The sequence below is a fragment of the Oryctolagus cuniculus genome, chromosome 12, assembly GCF_051225735.1.
Source record: "Oryctolagus cuniculus isolate XC-2025 breed Fujian yellow rabbit chromosome 12, ASM5122573v1, whole genome shotgun sequence".
Classification (NCBI taxonomy): Eukaryota; Metazoa; Chordata; class Mammalia; order Lagomorpha; family Leporidae; genus Oryctolagus; species Oryctolagus cuniculus.
The window spans coordinates 104312926-104337219 of NC_142878.1; the positions used below are offsets into that span (position 1 = coordinate 104312926).

At 51.9% G+C, this 24294-nt stretch overlaps 1 protein-coding gene across 8 annotated transcripts in view; it reads right to left on the bottom strand.

Annotated features, from left to right (window-relative positions):
* Window positions 1–24294, bottom strand: part of ARNT2 (aryl hydrocarbon receptor nuclear translocator 2) — a 189885-nt gene that overhangs the window by 40552 nt on the left and 125039 nt on the right. The gene's annotated exons all lie outside the window — the stretch shown is intronic.

Consider the following 24294-nt stretch of genomic DNA (forward strand, 5'->3'; position numbering starts at 1 on the left):
GGGCTGTGATGTGATTTGTGCGGCAGGAAGCGCAGACCCACTGCTGGCCCCCAGGGCTGGGAGGCAGGCAGGGGAACGGCCGTGGAAGGTGGCAAGACCGGCGTCGCCCCTTCTGGGGAGAAGTCAGGGTTTGGGACAGGCTAGAAGGAGAAGTGGTGATGGCTGTGCGGAGGAGACCCTGAAAACAACGCCGCAAGCAGGCAGGATTCGTCAGAACAATCCCCTTGTTCCTGGTCAGAGGGGAGACCTCTGTCAGGTCCAGGAAGGACAGCAGGTCCAGGTCTGAGATGGCAAGGCCCCTCGCCGCCTGTGGCTGGCTGAGACCATTGCAGTGAAACAGGCGTCTGGTGTTCCAAAGCTGATTAATAGGAGAGGCAGAGTGGACAGGCAGACGGAGCTCCCACCTGCTGGTTCACGCCCCAAATGCCTGCAGCAGCCAGTGCTGGGCCAGGCCAAAGCCAGGAGCCAGGAGCCAGGAGCCAGGAGCTCCACCGGGGTCTCCCCCATGGGTGGCAGCAACATAATTACTTGAGCCATTGCAGAGCTTTTTTTAAAAAAATATTTATTTATTTATTTGAAAGTCAAAGTTACACAGAGAGAGAAGGAGAGGCAGAGAGAGAGAGAAAAAAAAATCTTCCATCTGCTTGTTCACTCCCCAATTGGCCGCAACAGCCAGAGCTGCACTGAGTCAAAGCCAGGAGCCAGGTGCTTCTTCCAGGTCTCCCACGCAGGTGCAGGGGCCCAAGGACTTGGGCCATCTTCCACTGCTTTCCCAGGCCATAGCAGAGAGCTGGATTGGAAGTAGAGCAGCCAGGACTTGAACCGGCGTCCATATGGGATGCTGGCACTGCAGGCGGCAGCTTTACCCGCTGGGCCACAGCACCGGCCCCCTGCAGAGTTTTCAGGACTAGAAGCTGGGTAAGGAACCCACGCACTCCAACATGGGACATGCATGTCTGAACAGCCAGGACACGTGTCTGCCCCGAGCGTTTGATTTTGGGATCTCCCAGGCAAGCGCTATTCAGAACATCAAACCTACCTACTCCCTACTCCCACCCTGGGTTCCAGGCAGGAACAGAGTGACCCAGGCGCAGCAGCAGTCGCCACGAGAGATGCTGACACCAGTGTGGAGCCAAGGGCCAGAGAAACGTCCCGCCCTGGCCCCCAGCCCACCGTGGGCTCCCCGTGCGATGCATGCACCCCATTCCCCCGGCCAGGCCCGGCCGTTTCTCGTTTGTCCTCACTGCCTGCTGCTTGCTCTCCACCGTGCACAGCGTGCAGCAGACACTGTCTGGGGCTGGGGGCTCCCGAGTCCTGGAGTTCACTCCAGCTTCGTTCACGGAGCTCTTCCTCCGTTCTGAGAACTCTGCTTCCAACGTGAATGCATCCTGGTTTCTCCAACCACGCTCCTCCGGAGGAACACTTAGGGGTTTCTAATCTTTGGCAATTTAGGGGCTGGCATCATGTCACAGCAGGTCAAGCCACCGCCTGTGATGCTGGCCTCCCGTTTCCAAGCACTGGTTCAAGTCCCAGCTACTCCACTTCCCACCCAGCTGCCTGCTAATGCACGTGGGAAGTACTGGGAGATGGCCCAAGTACTTGGGCCCCCATTGGCCATGTAAAAGACCAGGGCGGAGTTCTTGGCCCCTGGATCTGGCTTCAGCCTGGTCCAGACATGGCTGTTGTTATTTCGGGACCAATGGATGGGAGATCTGTCTCTGTTCCTCTCTTTGTCTGTCACTCTGCCTTTCAAGTGAATAAATAAATACCTAAAAAAAGATAATGGAAAAAGCACATTATCTTTGTAAAAATCTTATCTATACCATTTACTTGAGAGGCAGAAAAAGAGAGAGAGAGGGAGAGAGTTCTCACCTGCCAAGTCACTCCCCAAATGCCCACAACATCTGGGGCAGGGCAGGGCCAGGCTAACATCAGGAGCCAGGAACTCAATTCAGATCTCCCACGTGGCTGGCAGGGACCCAAGTCCTTGAGCCCTCCCTGCTGCCTCCCAGGGTGCACCAGCAGGAAGCGGAATCCTAAGGAGAGGAGCTGGCACTGGAGCCCAGGCACGTACTCTCATGCGGGATGTGGGCATCAGAGGCCGTGTCTTAAATGCTGTGCCCCATATGTAGCTTTGCTTTGCCAAATTTCCCTCCAGAATGGCTGCCCTGATTTGCACTCTCACCAGCACTGTGTGCAGGCTTCTGGTTTCCCCACGGTCACGGCCAACAAAATGTGCTGTCTGGTGATTTAGTCTTTGTCGGTCTGACAGGCGAGAAATGGTGTCTCGGTGTTGTCCTAATCGGTATTTCTATAATTATCAATGCATTTGAAATTGTTTCTTATTTGTGGACTATTTTTATATCTTGCTTTTGAGTGAATTGTCAGTTCACAGCTCTCCTGCGTTTTTCTGTTGGGATTTGACTCTCTGCCTCTCAATGTTTGAGTTCTCTCTGTTTATAAGGGTGCTTCAAAGGTTTGTGGATGAAGGAATCAAAAGAGAAGTTTGTTTTGGTGCACAAAACAGCACAACAGTGTTTTATTTATGATTGCAGTACATTTACAAATTAACTCCAGGAGAACTGTGACCTTTACGGCACCGAGTGACCCTATCCAAGAACAGGTGATGTTCCTATTGTTCAAGCCTATTTCATTGACGTGCTTATTGATCAATTGATTGATTGAAGAGTTTGAATGAGAGACAGAGCAAATTCCCATCTCCTGGCTCACTCCCCACGTGCCCTCAGCAGCTGGGGTTGAATCAGGGTCACACCAGAAGCCCTGAATTCAGCCTCGGTGTTGCATGTGGGTGGCAGGGACCCACCTCCCTGAGCCATCCCCTGCTGCCCCTCAAGGTGTGCACTAGCAGGAGGTTAGAGTTGAGAGTAGAGGCAGGGCTTGCAACCAGGGGCTCTGCTATGGGATGCACGTGTCCCAAGCAGTGTCTTACCTGCTGGGCCACACACCTTCCCTACGTATTCTTTCAGGTGAACGTAGGTGGTTCAGTGCACAACCCAGACAACTTGCCATGCGTTCACACGCAGCAGAAGTTGCTTTATGCGTCCTCCCCATTTCAGGGGTAAATACTAGTGACACATTTTACTACTTTCCTCAAGGGCTTTCTTAAGTGAAGGCAACACTTAAAACTTCTTGAATTATGCTTTTACTGCAAGAGTGCAGGGACAGACAATTGGATGACTACTGGGACGCTTTGCTACCACTGTCCCGATTGCTGCTAAGGCCCAGCAAGTCTTCCCCACCCTGGGCGCAGACATTGACCCGATGAGGCGGGCAAACACCATCTTGGGGTCGTTTTGAAACCGTGTTAACCCCAAGGCCTGTGACCCCCACTCAGAACTGCTACTTTGCAAGTTGCCATTGGATAGAGGCTCCTCTTCACCTCTTTTTTTGTTTGTTTGTTTGTTTTTGGGTCCTTCTCCCACTGCCTCTGTTCCTAACCATGCATCTGTGAGAACCGAGACTGTACCCCTCATCAGGACTTCCCCTGGAGTTCCAGGCCCGCACCCAACTTGCCTACCCAAAACACCCTCCTCTGTCTCACAGGCCCTTGAAACTCAACTCTGGGGGCTGGCGCCGTGGCTCACTTGGTTAATCCTCCATCTGCGGCGCTGGCATCCCATATGGGTGCTGGGTTCTAGTCCCAGTTGCTCCTCTTCCAGTCCAGCACTCTGCGGTGGCCCGGGAGGGCAGTGGAGGATGGCCCAAGTGCTTGGGCCCTGCACCCGCATGGGAGACCAGGAGGAAGCACCTGGCTCCTGGCTTTGAATTGGCACAGTGCCAGCCGTAGCGGCCATTTGGGGAGTGAACCAACAGAAGGAAGACCTTTCTTTCTGTCTCTGTCTTTCTCTCTCACTGTCTAACTCTGTCAAAAAAAAAAAAAAAAAAAAAAAGAACTCAACTCCGCCCAACTCTTCCCACCCACACCAGCTCCTCTTTCTACTGCCGGTGGACAAGCCCGCCAGTCGCCTTCCCTGGAGTACACTCTCTCTTCCTTCCAGAAAGGGCCTGATCTGTCCACAGTGGCAATGTGCCCACTCCCTTAGCAGCAGAGGTGGCCAAGAGGTCAAGGTCAGCCCCCCGCCCCAGGTGGAAGCTGGTGTTGCCGGGTGGGGCTGTCAGCACTCCTTCTGTCCATGAAAAACACAACAAGACCGCAGAGCTCTGGTCACCGCCTTGAACTCTGGGAAGCTGGGAGCCACTGTGCTCACTCTGGGCTGCCTCGCTCTGCAGTCTCCGAGAGGAAGGTAAATAGCATACCTGTGCTGAAGGGCCTGCTTTAGATGAGGGATCAGCACCGGCTGGGACACGCCCTAAGCTCTACCAGAAGCCTCGAAGCAACCGGCACTGCGAATGCCCCACAGCCAAACCCAGGTCCCCTTTTTAAGGACCCTCTGCACTGCAGGAGGCAGCTTTACCAGCTACGGCATAGTGCTGGCCCCGGGGTGCCAGTGTGTGTCCTGGCTGTTCTAACTCTGGTCTGGCTCCCTGCTGATGCACTTGGGAAAGCAGCAGAAGATGGCCCAAGTCCTTGGGTCCCTGCACGAACAGGGGAGGCCCAGAAGAAGCTCCCGGCTCTTGGCTTTGGAATGGTCCAACTCCAGCCATTTGGGGAGTGAACCAGCAGATGGAAAATCTCTCTCTGTCTCTCCCTCTGTCTGTAACTCTGCCTCTCAAATAGACAAATTGTCTCGACCGCTGAGGAACACTTTTTTCATACTTTTTGTTGAACTCTTCATTTAGTATAATCATGTTTGCATAAAATTAATTGAAAATGGATCTTAGTAAAAAATAAGAGTATTTCATTCTGTTTGTTGAACTCTTTACTTAGTATAGTGTTAATCTTATGTGTATAAAGTTAATGAAAAATGGATTTTAGTAAAAACAAAATAAGAGTAGGAATAGGAGAGGGACGAGGAAGAGGGGTAAGAGTGTGGGTGGGAGAGCAGGTACCGTGAGAAGATCACTATGTTCCTAAAGTTGTATTTATGAAATGTATGAAGTTTGCATAACTTAAATAAAAGGTTTCCTAGAAAAAATTTTAAAAAATAAAATGACATCATGAAAAAACAATAAATAAATAAATAAATTCATAACATTCTTTGTTGAATTTCACAATATGTCATTCTTCTCTTTCATTAAATTGATGCAGTGTTAGAAATTAAAAAAAAAATTTTAAAAGAAAGTAGGTTAGCGATTGCCCGGGGTCGGGAGGGGTGGAGAGTCTGCTGAAGGCTCTGAGCTTCTTTCTGAGGTGATCAAATGAACCCCAAATCCCCTGCAGGGCTGAGTGCGCGACTCCCTGAAAATACTAAACGCTATTGAATTGTGAATTTTAAAGGGTGCATTTACTACATGGATAATATCTCAACAAAGTTTTTTTATTTTTTTTTAATGTGAAAGAGAGGAGGAAGGAACAAAATTGGTATACGTTCCACCAGAATGCCATCACGGACATTTGGCACACTTCTGTCCAGTCCTTTAGAAACCACCGATAACAGGGTGAATCTTAGAATTATCTTGAGCTGAGGCCGGTGCTGTGGCACAGCAGGTTAAGCATCCACCTGCAGCGCCAGCACCCCCTAAGGGTGCCAGTTTGAGTCCCGGCTGCTCCTCTTCCCTCCAGCTCCCTGCTAATGCGCCAGGGAAAGCACCTGAGGATGGCCCGAGTGCTTGGGCCTCTGCACCCACGTGGGAGACCTGGATGGAGCTCCTGGCTCCTGGCTTCAGCCTGGCCCAGCTCCAGCTGTTGTAGCCATTTGGGGAGTGAACCAGCAGATGAAAGATAACTCTCCCTCTCCCTCCCTCTCCCTCTCCCTCTCCCAACTACATAGCCCTGCCTTTCAAATAAATAAATAAATCGTAAGAAAAATCATCCTGACCTATGCTAACGCCCTATATGCGTATGTTGTATATCCCCCCACTTCTTCCAGTGTTTCATAACCTGCTTCGGAAACTTCACAACTTAAAGGAAAAATCTTCCAAGACACTGAAACGTCTTCTTCCTCCTTTTTCGTGTGTGTGGATGTGCCGTGATTTGTCCCAGTCACTCTCTGCCGTATTTAGGCGTTTTGCTTCCCCCGCTTTCCGCTCGGATGATACAGATGCAAGCACCCTTGTATCCAAAGGCTTCCGCCGAAGCAGTGATTCCTGGAGCACAAATTCTCTGGGAGTAAAACTGCAGGCTCAAGTGTGCAGGGCGCTCTATTGTTATTTATATTTGCTTTTCTTTGACTTCATCTGAGCGGTGCTGTACGCACATATTTGTTTTCCTTTTCTTCTTTTATACAAAGCCTGGGCATGCTTTGCCATATAAAGGATCTATTTGATATTTTCTTCTCATTAATTTTTATACTCGCATTACACATTAAGAAGTGACTTTTTATGTTGCTTATTTATAAAGCGTTTGATTTGTTTGCCTATTTTTATACACAATATTATTAATGTATAAACAGCCAAAGTTATCATGATTTACTCTGTGGTTTTTGCTTTTCGGAGCCATTCCTTTCAGAGAACGACCTCAAGTCTAGGATCCTGCAAAATATTTACCTAATACTTTATCATTTCACTTTTACCCCTAATAAATGGGAAATTTATTGTATTTAGATTTTATATTTATTCATTCACTTTATTTCAAAGGTAGAAAGGCAGACGGAGATCTCCCATCTGCTGGTTCACTACCCAAATGCTTCCAACAGCTGGGACTGGGCCAGGCCAAAGTCAAGAGCCAAGAACTCCATCTGGGTCTCCCACGTGAGTGGCCAGGGTCCATCTGAGCCATCACTTGCTGCCTCCTAAGGTGGCAATGGCAGGAAGCTGGAACCAGAAGCAGAGCTGGGCTCAAACCCACACAGCTCCAGGGTAGGGTGAGAGCCCCCCGAGCGGCCTCTTAACTACTGTACAAATAGCCACCCCTGTGCCAGCATGGAACAGCAGGCAAGCGGGCAGGGCTGGTGACAATGTGCTCACTGACTTGATTATGCTAATAATTACACAAGGCGTGCATGCACCAAAGCACCATGTTCTATCTTGCACATGCGCAATATTTATTTGCCAAATATTCTTAAGCTAAAAATCAATCAATCAATCAATAAATGGAGGTGCTACTTGCTCACCAAGGAAGCAACAAACAAAAAGCAAAGCAGTAAATGCTCTGTCTCTTCCTGTGCTCTGAGAAGTATTTAAATAATTTGTCAAGGGGTGGGCATTGTGGCACAGAGGACCAAGTTGCTGCTTGGAATACCTGCGTCCCATCTCAGAGAGCTGGTTCAAGTCCCGGCTGCTCCACTTCTGATCCAGCTCCCTGCTAGTGCACCTGGAAAGGGAGCAGACGATGGCCAAGTATTTGGGTCCCTACCACTCACCTCGGAGACTCAGAGGGAGTTGCAGGCTTTAGGTTGGCCCGGACCTGGCCCATCCCTGGCTAGTGTCATTTGGGGAGTGAATCAGTGGATGGGCGTCTGTGTGTGTGTGTGTGTGTGTGTGTGCGTCCCTCTCTATCACTCTGCCTTTCAAATAAATACATTCTTAAGGAAATTACTTGTCTGTAAAACTCGCTAAACATGGCATCATTTGGGGAGAAGTTGTCAGTTTTTCAGTGTTGGCTTGCTTTCAGCTGTTCTCATTAAAACAACTTTCAACTCCCCTTGATTCGGCTTGGCTGCATATTTTCCAAGAAATTAGCTTTCTTCCCAAATATTTTAACACAAAATCTAAGTTACACACACTATTTGCTTATGTGTACATTTTTAAATTTCTCTGTTAAGACCTCTCATTCTTAGAATTTATTTTCATTCTTCTTTTAAAGAATGATGAGACTTGTCCACTTGTCAGAGTTTTTCACTTCTACCTACGCATGCATATGAGGGGTATTCACAAAGTTCATGGAAAATGCATGTTATTAAAAAAAATTGGGGGCTGGTGCTGTCTTGCAGAAAGTTAAGCCGCCACCTGCAGTGCTGATATCTCATATGGGCGCCGGTTCGAGTCCCGGCTGTTCCACTTCTAATCCAGCTCCCTGCTATGGCCTGGGAAAGCACCAGAAGATGGCGAAAGCGCTTGGGCCCCTGACCTGTGTGGGAGACCTGGAAGAAGCTCCTGGCTTCTGGCTTCAGATCGACCCAGCTCCGGCCATTGTGGCCATTTGGGGAGTGAACCAGAGGCTGGAAGACTTTTCTCTGTGTCTCTCCCTCTCTCTATCTGTAACTGCCTCTCAAATAATTGGGATGGATCTTTAAAAAAAAAAATGGATTTCAAAATGCCCAGATAGGATATTTAATGACTGCCTATTGATGTGCACTTAGCCACGCCCCTGCTACAGACACTGAAATTCCTCCTTTTCCTTTTTGTAAATGGAGTTAAGATGAACAAAACCTTTGTGCCTCAAAATGTGCTTGCATTTCAGATTAATTCGTTAGGCCAGTTTCCTGTAAGAAGGACTGAGTACGAAGTCTTACCGGCTCTTAAAACACATTTCCACTAAAACACACAGCTTATGGGACACATGCGCAGTGGCCAAAGACACAGCTTCCTGTCACATCGCCTTCCTTAGCCATCACGAGTGCAGCCGACGTGCAGCACGAGTTCTCGCGGCTCACTCAGTCTCGAGGGTCCACGAGTTTGCTGACTTTTATCCCTTCCCTTGTCTTTCTCCTCTTCCCTGTTTTTGGAAAGACTCCTCTGCAGCCGAGGGCTGGGTCTGCCATAAGAGAGGCTGCAGGCTGGGCAGCCCACGCACCTGTCAGCGGCTCCCGGCACCGGGGCGGCTCCTCGCAGAGCAGCGTCTGCTGGCAGCCTCTCCCCGGCGCCCAGGGCTGTCCTGGCCATGCCCCAGGCTGCCTCCATCTTCACATGCATTCTCCCTGCCCCAGAGGCCCCTTTGGGATGCCATCCATCACCTCTCTCATCCAGTGCGGCTTCCTTGGAACTAACTGTAGGTGCCTAGACCCTAGTTCCACAGGAAGTCACCTTTTGGGGGACTGAAGGTTGGGACTTCAATCTCGGAATTTTTGGAAGAACATAATTCAACCCATCAGGTCTTCTCTTTTCCATCAGGTCAGGTGTGGCATAAATACAGCACACAGCCCAGACCCAGAGAACTCCTCCTGTGCCCATACCAGACATCACTAATCAATCATGACTGTTTTCCTACCAGTAATAGAAGCAGATCTGGGACACTTCATCAAAATGGCTCATGAAATAGAGCATATTTGTATTTTTTAGACATAATGTTTGAACATCAAGTTGCATAAATCCTTTCAGTGTGATGATTAAAGACTTACCTAGTGTGGCTTGGTAAGCCTGGGCACCTGTGGGGTGCATCAAACACTCACCAGCATGCCTGCTATGTTCTAAGGATTAAATGATGCAGCCCTTCCACTCTGGGAAGCAGGAGCAACAAACAGACCTCCAAACAGCACCATGCAAGCAATGTCCACGCACACCCAGTGACTGAGCAGCTGCTGGCAGAATCATGGTGCAGCCTTCATGGGGTAGAATTCACCAGGAGTGGGACCCGAAGGGAGCACCCTGGGATGTGGGGTGACCCTGGGAACAGGGAGGGGCAGTGCATCTGACATAACACGTCTGGCTCGTTACACACGGCATCACCCTCCGGCCACAGCTCACGGCTCTGAGCACCCCCGTGAGGCCAGAAGCCCCACTGATCTCCTGTCTCAGGAGATAAGGGCCAGATGCAAAAAGACAAAGTCCACCTAATCGCATACACACACGTGGCCTTGAAAGACGTGGCTCTCACGGATGCTGAGAGCACAAGGTGGTTACCAGAGGCTGGGGAGGGCAGTGGGGTGAGGACAGGAAAGGTTCTAAGTCAGCCCAACAGGCAAAGGAAGTTCTGGGATTCTACCGCACAGCAGAGGGACTACAGACAATGGTGATGCAAACCCGCGTGGTTTGACAGCAAGAAAGCTACAATGAAAGTAAAAGCTGATCAAAACTCCGGACCTCGCCCCTTTATCTGCCTCAGCAAACAGGGACAGGGAGCCCCAGCAGGTGTCTCCAAGGCCCAGACCCTCCACTCTCAAAAAAGCCAGATCCCGACTCACAGCCTGGTGGGTTCCGGCGAGTTGAGCTGCTTGGTCTGCTCAACCATAAAGGAGGAGAACCAGCGATTTGTGATGGGATCAGGTCACTCTAGCAGGAGGTGGTGGGGAGACACGGGCAGTGCCAGGCACCAGCAGGTGCAGGGCAGCCAAGCTTGCAGAGCATAAGGATGGGGAAAGGAAGCGACAGAGAACGAGGACAGCCGCAGTGTGGGCTGAAAATTCCCTACTCTTGGAGCAGCTCTGGGGATTTCTTGGAATCCCCAGCTCTGCGTTTGCAGGGAGCATGCTGAGTCAGCATGGAGGGTGTCCTGAGGGTGTCATTTACAGCAGGCAAAACCGACCCAGCCATGCAAGATGGCAGAAACACATCAAAAGACAACAGGTTGGAAGAAAATATGTGTAACAGCTAGTCTTCCAAGGACTAGCATTTAGAATCAGAAGGCCATAAGAAATAGAAAGAACTAACAGTAGAATTAGAAGGGAGTAAGAATTAGAATGGAATAAGAAAAGCACAAATAATAAGACTAGAAGGGAATCAGAGGGGCCGGTGTTGTGGTATAGCAAGTAAAGCGGCCGCCTGCAATGCCAGCATCCCATATGGGCACCGGTTCTAGTCCCGGCTGCTCCTCTTCTGATCTAGCTCTCTGCTGTGGCCTGAGAAAGCAATGGAACATGGCCCAAGTGCTTGGGGCCCTGCACCCAGTGTGGGAGACCTGAAAGAAGCTCCTGGCTCCTGGCTTTGGCCTGGGTCAGCCCTGGCCATTGTGGACATCTGGGGAGTGAATCAGCAGATGGAGGATTCTCTCTCTTCCTCTGTCCCTCCCTCTCTCTCTCTGTAATGCTTTCAAATTAATAAATATTTTTTTTTTTTATTAAAGAAGGGTATTAGAAAAACACAAATTGCCCAGGAATAGGCAATTCACAAGGAAGTCCAAGCGTAGAGAGAATGTTCCCGAGGAAGACGCTCAGTATCCCTGAGGCAGAAAATTCCATTTAGAAGCCTTCTTCCTCTCCTCCTGCTGCGCCCACACGATCAGTCTGGCAGAACGTACAGTTCCAGAGTCGGGGGCAGGTGCAGAGAGGGCCTGTGCCCATCTCGCTTTGCCGCAGAGCTTGATGGCAGCCACCGAAACGTCAGCGTGTCCTCCCATTCCACTGCTGAGCCCACCTCTCCCCAGCCCCAGCACCACCCAGGGATAAAGATTCCTGTGCAGTGAGGGTGGGCGTGCAGCCCGGCAGTGAAGATGCCCGACACCAGAGCGCCTGAGTGTGGGACACGCCACCCCCTCCTGCCTCTGACAACAGCTTCCTGCCATTGCACACCTGGGAGGCAGCGGTGAGGGCTCAGGTGACCGGGTCCCTGCCACCCATGTGGGAGAGCTGGATGGAGTTCCCCGCCCCTGGCTTTGGTCTTCAGCCATTGCCGGCATTTGGGGAAACGAATCAGTGGGTGGGAGCCTGTCTAAATAAATAAGAAAGTAAATAACTTAGGAAAACAAAGACTCACGTGCACAGCTCTCTCTGCAGTCTCCCTTATAAGAACCCCAAACGGAAACTAAGCTTGATTTTCCCAGGCAATAATAATAATAATAATATCAATCACTGATGGACTATTACAGCCTGACCCAGACACGGTGTGATGGCCATCTGGGGAGTGAACCAATGGGTAGGAATTCTGTCTATCAAATAGATGCATAAACAAACAAACAAGTGCTTTTTAAAAACTGGCTGCAAGACAGGATCCTTAACAGGAAATGGTCACCACCCCTGGAGCCCACATTAATGGAAGTCAGCGGCTTGATGGTCATCCAAGGGTCCAGCTCTGGGGTGACCACAGGTGCCCTGACTCTGAGACCCTGCCTCTACCATTTACTGAAGGCCACAGCCTCTGGCTCCTCAAAGTCGCGGGAAATGGGACTAATAAGAATTATTGGCGGCCAGTGCCGCGGCTCAATAGGCTAATCTTCCGCCTGCGGCACCGGCACACCGGGTTCTAGTCCCGGTAGGCGGGCCGGATTCTGTCCCGGTTGCCCCTCTTCCAGGCCAGCTCTCTGCTGTGGCCTGGGAGTGCAGTGGAGGATGGCCCAAGTGCTTGGGCCCTGCACCCCATGGGAGACCAGGAGAAGCACCTGGCTCCTGCCTTTGGATCAGCGCGGTGCACTGGCCGCGGCGGCCATTGGAGGGTGAACCAACGGCAAAGGAAGACCTTTCTCTCTGTCTCTCTCTCTCACTGTCCACTCTGCCTGTCAAAAAATAAATAAAAAAAAAGAATTATTGGCAAAATGGGAATATTCTGCAGTGCGGCACACAAACCAAACCTGTGGCTCTCAACATTTGTGAGTCTAGGCTGACCCCCTGCCCTGGTCAGATAGGAGAGAGACAGACCTTGACTTTGGCTGAGCCAGCTAGTGGTGTGGCTGAGGTCTGTCTGCCTGCAGGCCTCCTGGCAGAGTGTGCGGTGGGGCTGGGGGCCACAGGGGGAGCTGTGATCAGACCCTTGGTGGTGGTGGCAGCAGGGTGTGTGTGTGTGAGAGAGAGAGAGAGAGAGAGGTTGTCCCTCTGTGAGAGGGAGGGGTTGGTCCTTGGTGGTGGGGAGGGGGTGTCAGGGTGTCCCTCTGAAAGAGAGCAGGGGTTGGTCCTTGGTGGTGAGGGGAGAGAGTCAGGGTGTCCCTGTGTGAGAGAGGAGGGGCAGCACCCCCAGTGTGTGGCAGACCAGGGGCTCAGCCGTGCACGAGACTTGCAAGGGGGTCACCAGCTGAGGGGGAAAACAGAGCCCACGGATTCTGGTGCCACGTGGTTCATCTTACAGTTCTGAGGATGGGCGCACGGCCAAGGGGAGAACTGCGGTGTCAGGGGGGAGCGCCTCCCGACAGCGCTGCGGCATCTATCAAAGTGGTTTCTAGTAGGAACGGGATAACCGTGGCCACTTCAACAGATGCCAATGACTCCCTGATCTCTCTCATAGGCTCATTTCGCCCTCCGTTAAATGGCCTTCTCCTTGGACACACTCTTCCCTCGTGCCAGGTCTAAATCGACCCTGAAGGGCTCCAACAGCACCCCTGAGATGTAACCGGAACCTGCTGTGTGGGAGGAGATTTGGCATCGGCCAGAAACGCTTCCTACCCAGGACTGCGTCCACCGCATGCAATCATCTGGGGAAAACAGGGCTGTTTCTCCCCCACGCTGCGCGGAGGCCGCCCTGGGACTTACGTCTTCACACGTGTCACATGCATTTCTGCATCCCCAACACACAAGGGAAGAAGCATCCACCTTCGATGGAAGCTCGGGGAATGCTTCCAAAGCACTCTCTGAGGAATATTAGTAAGTTTTAGGCAAAAAAAAAAAAAAAAAAAAAAAAACCAAATATTTTCTGTAGCCAAACACATTTGGGAAACGTAGTTTCAACAAAGATAAAGAGGTCTCACCACCGAGAAGTTAGTATGTGACTTTCAGAAGGATGCACGAGGCAGGCATACAGAATGCCAGGTCTCCCACTGACCGTGGAGCCCTCACTCTGTCTCTGCAGACTTGAACTTGGGAGACACATGGGGAGATGCCCACCTGAAGGGGATTCTTCATTTTAAGGCACCTGCAGGTGACGCTAAAGACACAGATCCCTGGCTTTGCAAAGCAGAGCTTTGAGGTGCAGCTGGTGCTTTGGGCTCAAAATGACAAATTGAGGCCACTTGTGTGACTGTGTAACTACTGTAAATGTGTCACTACCACTCCCTCCCAAACTCTGATGGAAATGACCGCCGTCTGAAATTGCGAGAAGTATACACCAGCCCTAGAAGTCAGGGAAATCCCACAGTTATGAGGATACTTGGCAACGTATGGTTCAGGCAAGACCAGACTGATGGACAAGCTAACCAAGACCCAATTCCCTGCACAAGAGAGCTTCAAAAAGTTCACAGAAAATGAATGAAAGGGTAGGTCTATTTTTGGTGCATAAGTTTTTGAAATTCGTGCATTTTTTTGAGTAGACATTTCCCTTGAACTTGCTGCAGACTCCTGGTGCATGAAGTAGAAGGAGTGGGGAGTGGGTGCGGGGACCCCCAGAAGGACCAAGCTACAAGCTCAGAGCTCAAGATTAGCACAGCCCAGGGCTAAGTCATGGGCAAGAGCGGAACTTGATGCCTCTTCCCCCAGGAAGCGTACCAGTGGCAGACGCAGCACTTCCACACGGGTCCTTGAGGACTTAGTCCTCCCTGTCCGTCCACCCCAGCCCTCGTGAATAGTCTAGGGAACCTCGGGTCAGGGGACCGTAAAATCGCTGCAATGCTAAATGCTCCTCTCATGCCCTTGTCAGGCCCCGAAAGATCTTTCTGGAACCCACGGGATCAATGACGAAATAATTCTCAATTCTCAGCAATGGATGAGCCATGTGGTGAAAGTCAAGAGCATATGAAGAAATGGAGCTTGAGTTCTGGAATCCAAGCAAATGCTCCGTATAGAATAGAGGGCTTTTTTATAGCAAGAGAGGAAAATCTAAATTCAGCTTCTCCGTGCCACCGAAGAGGACGTGACAGTTGTCAAAGAGGCATCGCTTTCATTCAGCGGAGATTGAGGTCAGCTGAAAAGCGTATTTGCCAAAGTCAGCAAGAAATGAATAAATGGCAACCGTGAACAGAAGACTGGATTGAGAAATAAGTGGATGAGCAGACAGGCTAAGAGACAGCAAGAGGAGACCCAAGATGTGGACATGGAGCTTCCCGGAGTCAGGAGAGCAGCTGGGAACCACAGTGGCTGGAAAATCCCAGACAAATTTCCCCCTAAGGAAGAAAGACCCGAGCCTGCACACCGCCGCGGGCCACCCAGCACCGATTAAAATGAATGAAAACAGACCTGCACCTGACATATCGGAGCGGACATCTTGAATTCCAAAGACAAAGCAAAAACAATCTGCTAGTGTCATGGAAGTAAAGAAACACAGGCTGCCGCCTCCAAAGGAAGAATGCAGGCTGGTCTCAGATATCTCGACAGCAGTGGCCTCTGACCACGGTGGGGCAGGGTCCCCAGAGTCCTGAGGGTGAAGTCTACATCCCCCAAATTCACCAGCCAGCGGCTTCTCAAACTGGCAAGGAGTCACGCAGTGCGGCACCTGCTAACCCTTCTGGGAAGCGATTAAAGACTCATCCCGGCACTGAGAAACGCAATGAGATAGTGGAGGCAGTACGGTACAGATCAAAGGAGGGCTGAGCACCAGTGTAGCCAGCTTAGCGTCTGACTCACTGGAGAGAGGATAGTCAGGAATTGGCTGCACGCGGCAAACCTGCTTCCTGAAAGATAGGTGATGGCAACAGACAGATGAGAGAGAGAGGCATTGGGTTAAGACATCCATATTGGAGTGCCTGGTTCCACTCCTGATCCCCGCTTCCTGCGAATGCGCACCCTGGGAGGCAGCAGGTCTGATCGCCTGATGGCTCTAGTACTTGGGTCCCTGCCACCCAGATGAAAGACTTAGACGGAGCTCCTGGCTTGGCCTTGGCTTGGGCTCGCTCCGGCTGTCGCAGACATCTGGGGGGTAATGGATGGAGACCCCTCTCTGTCTCTGTGTCTGGGCCCTTCAAAGGGAATACAATTTTTTTAAAAAAAGAGATGCAGGCCGGCGCCGCGGCTCACTAGGCTAATCCTCTGCCTGCGGCGCCAGCACACTGGGTTCTAGTCCCAGTTGGGGCGCCGGATTCTGTCCCGGTTGCCCCTCTTCCAGGCCAGCTCTCTGCTGTGGCCTGGGAGTGCAGTGGAGGATGGCCCAAGTGCTTGGGCCCTGCACCCCATGGGAGACCAGGAGAAGCACCTGGCTCCTGCCTTCGGATCAGCGCGGTGCACCGGCTGCAGTGCGCCGGCCGCGGCAGCCATTGGAGGGTGAACCAACGGCAAAGGAAGACCTTTCTCTCTGTCTCTCTCACTGTCCACTCTGCCTGTCCAAAAAAAAAAAAAAAAAGAGATGCATAGATCTAGAGATGGATGGGTGGATGTGGATGGATGGATGGATTGTAGAGGGATAGACAGATAGATGATAGAACACAATAATGACCAAATATCTAAAACCCTGGATCTAAGATCTCAGTTGTGTCTGCATTAATAGACAGGGAGAGCAAGGTGACCGAGCACAACACTTAAGCTGCCTCTGGAGTCAGAGGTTTGCACCCCAGCTTCCCCACACAGGGCCTGGGGTCCTTGCCTGAGGCCGCCCCACCTTTGTCCCACTCATCACCTCCTCCCACCCCCACAGACTCGGCACCCCCCTCTCTGCATGGCCTCTGGCCTGTTTCAGCCTCACTGCTTCTCCCTGGATACTGCACAGGCATCAGCCCTCTCGGGCCCCTCCGCCTGCAGGCCTATTCCTGCCCCCACCCCTCCACTTTCTTCCCACTTCCACAGTGATCTGTAAAACACTCCAGGGACTGTCTGTGGAATGCTGGAAGGAGCCGAGCCCCCAGGGTTAGCCAACGAGGCCTCACTCCCAGGATCTGACACGATCCCGGTCCACTGCTCTCCCCAAACAGCCCAGTGAATCCCACGTGGCTCCCAGCGCAGCCCCTCTCCCACTTGGAGGAAGCAGAGCGTATGATGAGCACCAGGAAAGCCCGACCTGCAACTCAGCGTGCACCGTACTTAGCAGTGTGGCCTGGGCTGCCTGCTTCACTGTTTGAATCCTTAGGGGTCTCATCCGCAAAATGGGGGTGACAACCCCAACTGCACACCCCCTAAGGGAAACAGCATCGTAACTTCAGGGACATTCAGCGCACGGTGAGCTTCACACACGATGACGCGGTCTCACTACAGCTCCTGTGCCTCTGCACACGTCACGTGCCACGCAGTGAAGCGCATATCGAAAGGCCAGGTCACGGCGTGCAGGAGGGAGGAGCTGGCCATGACAGTCCAGCACGTGCCCCTTCCCTCCCACGTGTGTCTCCCTGGGATGACCCCTGACCCCTGGCTTTGCAACGGCCTGCAGCCCACCTGCCTCTCCTCTGCTGCGCTGCACAAGGGCCATGTCCCACTCAACTCGGGACCTAGACAAGTGCCTGTGGGCACCAACGGAAGGAAACACAAGAGACTCTGCCCCACCAGAGAACAAGGAGCCCACGGCCTTGGGGAGGTCCCGAGTGGACCAGGCAGCACAGACAAGGCAGGGCGGCCGGGGGCAGGAGTGAGCAGGGGTCCAGCCGTGGCCCCGTGACATGGTGGCCTCAACACAGAAAGGCAACTTTTGGAGATTTTCCAAGTGATGGGAAACAGAAACACAAAGGAGTCGAACGAGCAAACGGCAAGAGGCGAGACTGGATGAGCTCACGGCAGGGCTGAGCTGTCCGGGGAAGTGACAACCCTGGCAGGACCTCTGCAGATTCTGGCCAAAACCCCAAAATAACCTCAGGCCCCAGGCACGCTGCGGTCAAGGCTTACTGACAGTCCACAGCTCAGTGAAGAAAAGCATCTACTGCACTCTTGAGAAAACACACGGGGCGCCAACGAGGGGGCCCCGCCCCGACCTGGATGCTCCCCGTGGGAGGTCAGGAGCTCAGGGGTCAAGCTCACCCACCCCTAGGTCAGACGTTGGCTTTCCTGTGCAGACACATGACAGTTAGCCACATCCTTGCCATGGGCTCTTACGTGCGGAGCCCAGCAGACCCCGGGGCCGTTACTGGAAGAGGAGGCTTCTCCGGCTCAGTGCCACGTGTTGATCCGTGCAGAGCAAGGTGCTGGGGTCATGACCACAGAGTGGGGCAGGTCCTGTCTGCAGAGTTTCCAGGTGTCCTTTGGACTCTGAACACACCCCAGAAGTAGTAAAGGTGATGCTGTGGGCCGGCGCCGCGGCTCACTAGGCTAATCCTCTGCCTGCGGCACCGGCACACTGGGTTCTAGTCCCGGTCGGGGCGTCGGATTCTGTCCCGGTTGCCCCTCTTCCAGGCCAGCTCTCTGCTGTGGCCCGGGAAGGCAGTGGAGGATGGCCCAAGTGCTTGGGCCCTGCACCCCATGGGAGACCAGGAGGAGGAACCTGGCTCCTGGCTTTGGATCGGCACAGCTCCAGCCGTAGTGGCCATTTGGGGGATGAATCAATGGAAGGAAGACCTTTCTCTCTGTCTCTCTCTCTCACTGTCTAACTCTGCCTGTCAAAAAAAAAAAAAAAAACAAACCAAAAAAGTGATTCTGTGATGGGTGATTTCCGACACACTAAGGACCCGAAAGTGTAGATAAGGGAGCTGTCTTCGCGTCTCTGCCTTGTTTTCTTTTTCCCACAGTCCCAAACATGTCAGAAGAAACCTAGATGATGGGACTTCAAAAACCCTCAAACTAAAGAGAAAGTCATTTTGGTCACGAAACACTTTTGGAAATCCACACGTGGTTTTCAGAAGAAGCATTTGTCACAACCTTTCAGAAGAGTCCTGGTATGCATGGGTTTGGAAAATGTTTTTGCATCCAAATAAACTTACGATTTCATTGAATGGCAGAGATAGAGATGCCTGCAACAGCAGGGACTGAGTCCAAAGCTGAGAACTAGAACTCAACCCAGGTCTCCCACGTGAGCGGCAGGAACCCAGTGACTTGGGTCATCACCACTGCCTACCAGGGTCTATGTTAGCAGAAAGCTGGTGTCAGAGCCGGCGCCGCGGCTCACTAGGCTAATCCTCCACCTTGCAGCGCTGGCACACCGGGTTCTAGTCCTGGTCGGGGCGCCGGATTCTGTCCCGGTTGCCCCTCTTCCAGGCCAGCTCTCTGCTGTGGCCAGGGAGTGCAGTGGAGGATGGCCCAAGTGCTTGGGCCCTGCACCCCATGGGAGACCAGGAGAAGCACCTGGCTCCTGCCATTGGATCAGCACGGTGCGCCGGCCGCAGCAGTCATTGGAGGGTGAACCAACGGCAAAGGAAGACCTTTCTCTCTGTCTCTCTCTCTCACTGCCCACTCTGCCTGTCAAAAAAAAAAAAAAAAAAAAAAAAAAGAAAAGAAAGAAAGCTGGTGTCAGAAGCGAGGACTCAAACCCAGCTATTCTGACACGGGCACAGGTACCTTATCCACCAGGCTACAGGCCTGCTTCCCCACTATGAACTTGTCGAAGGGCACTTGTGTCGTATAAGATGTTGTGAGGCTGACTGGGAAGACTACTATGTCACAGAAAGAGCTTCCGGGATCTGCAATTAACATGGAGTCGGGGGGACAGGGAGGCCACAGGTGCACAGCTACCAGGGTCAGGTGTGAGCACACCTGCTGCAGGTGGGCTTTCAAAGAGTCCGTTAGAAAGGGCTCCTCTGCCCCACAACGTCCGCCTCTGCTACCCACCTAGGCAGATTCTGGAGGTTGCCTTTGGATATGTTTTGCAACTCTGGAGCTCAGGAATTTTCCCATTTTCTAGCAAAGTCATTGTTTACCACTGAGGAGCTCATGCCCACGTGCTTGCCTGGGGGAGACTGGTTCATTTACAAGGCACCGCTCAGTCACCGAGTGAGCTGCTGTTCCAATGCTCTAGTTCCATGACCTTAGAATAGGGTAAGAGGCCATGACTTCATCCCAGCCACCTCATCTAGGCCAGATGACTGTCTGTACCATCTTACAAGACTTCTGGGAAAGTGGGTTCTATATTGGAAATTCTGGCAAGAAATTCTTCCACATGCTCTTCTCTCCGGGGTGCTATTTTTTTAAAAAAGATTTATTTATTTATTTGAAAGGCAGAATTACAGAGAGGCAGAGGCAGGGAGAGAGAGAGAGAGAGAGAGAGAGAGAGAGAGAGATCTTCCATCTCCTGGTTCACTCCCCTGATAGCTGCAACAGCCAGAGCTGCGCCGATCCAAAGCCAGGAGCCAGGAGCTTCCTCCAGGTCTCCCACATGGGTGCAGGGGCCCAAGCACTTGGGCCATCCTCTACTGCTTCCTCAGGCCATAGCAGAGAGCTGGATGGGAAGTGGAGCAGCTGAGACTCGAACCGGGGCCCTGTGGAATGCCAGCACTGCAGGTGGTGGCTTTACCCGCTACGCCACAGCACCGGCCCTGTGACTATTTATTTTGACCAAGCACGAGCTTGTCCCTCCCTCGCTTCCCTGGGTTTGTCTCTCCATCCACCCGTCCACCCACTCATCCATCCACCCATCCAGTATTTTACAAAATATCAATGCTACTCTAGGTCATTTCTGAGCTATGCTCTGGGATAAGAAGATGAACAAAGCACAGCCGTCGGTCTTGACCACGGCATAACATTGTGTGTGCTAAGTGTGCTCAGAATCAGTCAAGAGCAGCAACAGCCGGAGAACGCAGCCGTGGAGAGGGGTGGAGGCAGCGAGCCGTCCTGCAGGCCCCAAATCTCCTCGTGCACGGAGACAGCCTCGCCTCCCAGACACAAGACCAGCTCAAGTTCAGAAACCAGAGCCCGGAAGACGCAACTTCTAAGTTCCCCGCAAATCACGCAAGCCAGTGGTCTGGAAGGCCTCTTCTGATGTCCCAAAAATGTCATTTTCTCTTGCAAATGCAGACAACAAGGACAGAAAACAAGCGTCCAACCACTTCCCGTCCGGCAGCCACAGTGACTGACAAGCCACCTGTGAGTTTTCAGCGTGTAGGCACGCTTTGGTCATCTACAATTTAAAACTAATATCAGGACTGTGGTGTGCATGCTTTGGAGCCTGCTACTCTTTTCAATACTCCTTAGCACTTCGTTGGTTCAAGAATATCCTTTGAAAACACGCCTGTTTCCTGGTTGTCCAGGACTCTACCATATGGACGTCTCATGTCATTTCTAAACAATTCTCTAGCGCTGCCATTTAGATGAATGGAGCTATCTCAATTATAAATAATGCTTGAACAGATACACAACTCTGATGAATGCCTTAGAATAACTCCCTAAAAGTGCTAATCCTGTATCTTGAGGAATGCACACTTTAAGGCATTTAACTTACTGCCAAATTACTCGACAAAAGATTTGTATTAATGTATGTCCCCATCGGCATACATGGAAGTGTCCTGTTTCCCAAGCCTTAGCAACACTATGGATTTTTCCTTTTCTACTTCTTGCCGTTTGCTAGGAAAGAGAGGGTATCGGATTGCTTGAGCCCACAGCTCTGATGAACAGGGAGCTGAGTTTTCCCAGCGATTAGTGTATCTGCACATACATTCTTTCACACCCTGTTCATATCCTCTGCTCAGTTCTCCCTCTTGAGTTAAACTCTGCCTTCTGGAAACTTGCCCTTGTTGGCCCAAACTGTGCCTTTCTGGAGCTATCCTGAGATTAATTCCTGCTTCATATGACACCCCCTCAAATACTTGAAGACAGGAATCATGTCTCACTTCCTCCAAGTTAAACAGCCCTGGCTCCTCCAACCATCCCTCACGTGGCACAGGTTCAAGGGCCAGCGCTGCGTCCGCCGCCCACGTGGCCCTGCTCACCTTAACACTCCCGGTCACCCAGCTCCAGGAGTGCTCCCCTCCATCATCTGAACGCTCTGGACACCTGCTGTCGCCGGCCTGCCCCTGGGGCCTCAGCCTCTTCACAAGCACTCTGAGGGTGTGTTTTCCCACAAGGGTGCCATTGCTCACGTGATGTCTCTTAGCTCCACTCAAAGATCAATCCATGTCCCGGAACGGGAAGAGGGATTTGCCTGGTGGAACGGGATGGACTAATCCAATGAAGAAAGCATTGAGAAGAATGAGACCCTGGTGTGAGGTCCTGAGAGGGTGTTGATCGTAAGCTCCCTCCAGGAAACCCCCTGTGACTTCACTCACTCAGGGACCCTTCTCTGGCTCCAGGGACGACTGTCCTGACCACACCCTGCCGGGGTCGCCTGTGCTGTGTGGGTCTCCCTGGCCATGTAACACTCCCAGGAGGCTGGCCTTGTGTCTCGTAGCCCCAGGAGCCTCCCTCAACCACTGCTACGCATTGGCCATCACACACACATGGGGACCACAGCCCCCATCCGAGGGAGCCCCATCCCTTTGCTCTTCCGTTCGTCTCAACTAACTTCCTAATACAGATCTGGCTTCCCGAGCTCTTCCAAACCTCCCAGGCCTGACACAGAATCCCAGGGTGGCACTGACCTACACCTGCTGCCAAGAACTCCACCAGCCACTGGGCGATCCCAGGGCACGGTGGAGGCTGCTTCTCCATCTGCCATCTGCAGAGCCAAGAGCCAGGTGCTGAGCACCTGAGCCCTTGTCCTCTTGCCCAGCTGGTGGCTTTTGGCAAAGAGCACTCTGATCACCGTGTGCCGTATGACCGGAGTAGAAAAATAAATACTTTACAACACTGGGAGACGTCAAACCGATACCTAGGCATCACCATGCGTGTACACATGTGCTCAGTAAGGGCACAGACTTTGCTATCGGCCTGGCTGGGTCCACGCTGGCTCTGTGACACACACACACACACACACACACACCAGCCACAAGAGTCTGGGCAGGAATGGTTCTGCCTGTGTCTCAGCTTCCATCACATAAAAGTAGTAACAGTACCAACAGTAGTAACAGTAGTAACACAGTAGTAACAGTAGTAACAGTACCTGGTTCACAGGGCTTTGGTCTGCATGTGAGTTATGTACCTGAAACATGTACTTACGCCTGCCCCACAGTAAGCACTGGGTGAGTATTAATACCCATTGATAGAATGGGTGCTGTGGCATAGGAGGTTAAGGCACCACGTGGGACGCCCACATCCCGTACTGGCGTGCTGGTTTGGATCTTGGCTCCTTGACTTCCGATTCAGCTTCCTGCTAACGCACTATGGGAGGCAGTGGAAGATGGCCGCCCACGTGCATGGGTCCCTGCCACCCACATGGGAGACCAGAATGGAGTTCTGGGTTTCTGGTCTTGGCCTGGTGCAGCCCTTGCAACCTGGGGTGTGGCCCAGCAAATGCAAGATCTCTCTCTTCCCTACTCTCTCTCTTTCTAGTAAATGAAAACAAACATTAAAACAAAAACATGTTTGGTATCACACACATTCAGGAGGTGCATTGAGAGGCACGCTATCTGCACAGTGTAGGAAGCTCGCTCTCTCTCAGCTGTAACCACTGATGTGCAGGGAAGGCCCGGTGCACAAAGCTACCGGTGCAGTTTACTGGGTGACAGGGAGGTTTCGCTTCCTGCTGAGGGAGCGAGTCCATCTTTACTTCCCTCAGCAAAGGATGCACAGCAGGCCCCTGGGCTGGGCAGAGACAGTGGAATGAGATGGACATCATTATAATTGATGGCAATAATAATTCATCACCTAAAAGGAGCAATGCTATTACCAGGGAGCCCAAACTAACTTATTTTAGATTTCATCAGCTTTTTCTAGATTTGTTTGCCAAGTGCCAACATCCTATGAAATATCTGATTTCCCTCAAGCATTAAGATGGCATTGGGGAGGCTGGTGCCACAGCTCACTAGGCTAATCCTCTGCCTTTCGGCGCCGGCATACCGGGTTCTAGTCCTGGTCGGGGCGCCGGATTCTGTCCCAGTTGCCCCTCTTCCAGACCAGCTCTCTGCTGTGGCCAGGGAGTGCAGTGGAGGATGGCCCAAGTGCTTGGGCCCTGCACCCCATGGGAGACCAGGAGAAGCACCTGGCTCCTGCCTTCGGATCAGCACAGTGCGCTGGCCGCAGCGTGCCGGCCGCGGCGGCCATTGGAGGGTGAACCAACGGCAAAGGAAGACCTTTCTCTCTGTCTCTCTCTCTCACTGTCCACTCTGCCTGTCAAAAAAAAAAAAAAAAAAAAAAGATGGCATTGGGGGTCTGGAGTGTTGTGGCACAGTGGATTCGACTGTGGCTTTTGATGCCAGTATCTCATATAGGGAGCGCCAGTTTGAGTCCTGGATGCTTTGCTCCTGATCCAGTCCCCTGCTAATGTGCCTGGGAATACAACAGAAGATGGCCCAGGTACTTGGGATCTTGCTAACCATGTGGGAGACCCAGATGGAGTTCCAGGCTCCTGGCTTTGGTCTAGCCCAGCCCAGGCCATGGCAGCCATCTGGGGAGTAAACCAGCCGATGGAAGATCTCTCTTGGTGTCTCTACCTCTCTCTCTGGCACTTTGCCTTTTAAATAAATACTTTTAAATAAATAAATTTTTACAACAGAGAAGACGACACTGGTGTCTCTTTGAACGTAATCTGGGGCCATATGCATTGTGTCCGATTTATTCAATATTTGCTTGCTCACATGGGTTGCAGTGACCTATATAGGATTTTAATGAAATACATATTTTGAGGGAGGCTCGGACTAAGTCAAGGGCCATGCACAAGTCTTTGTGTGCC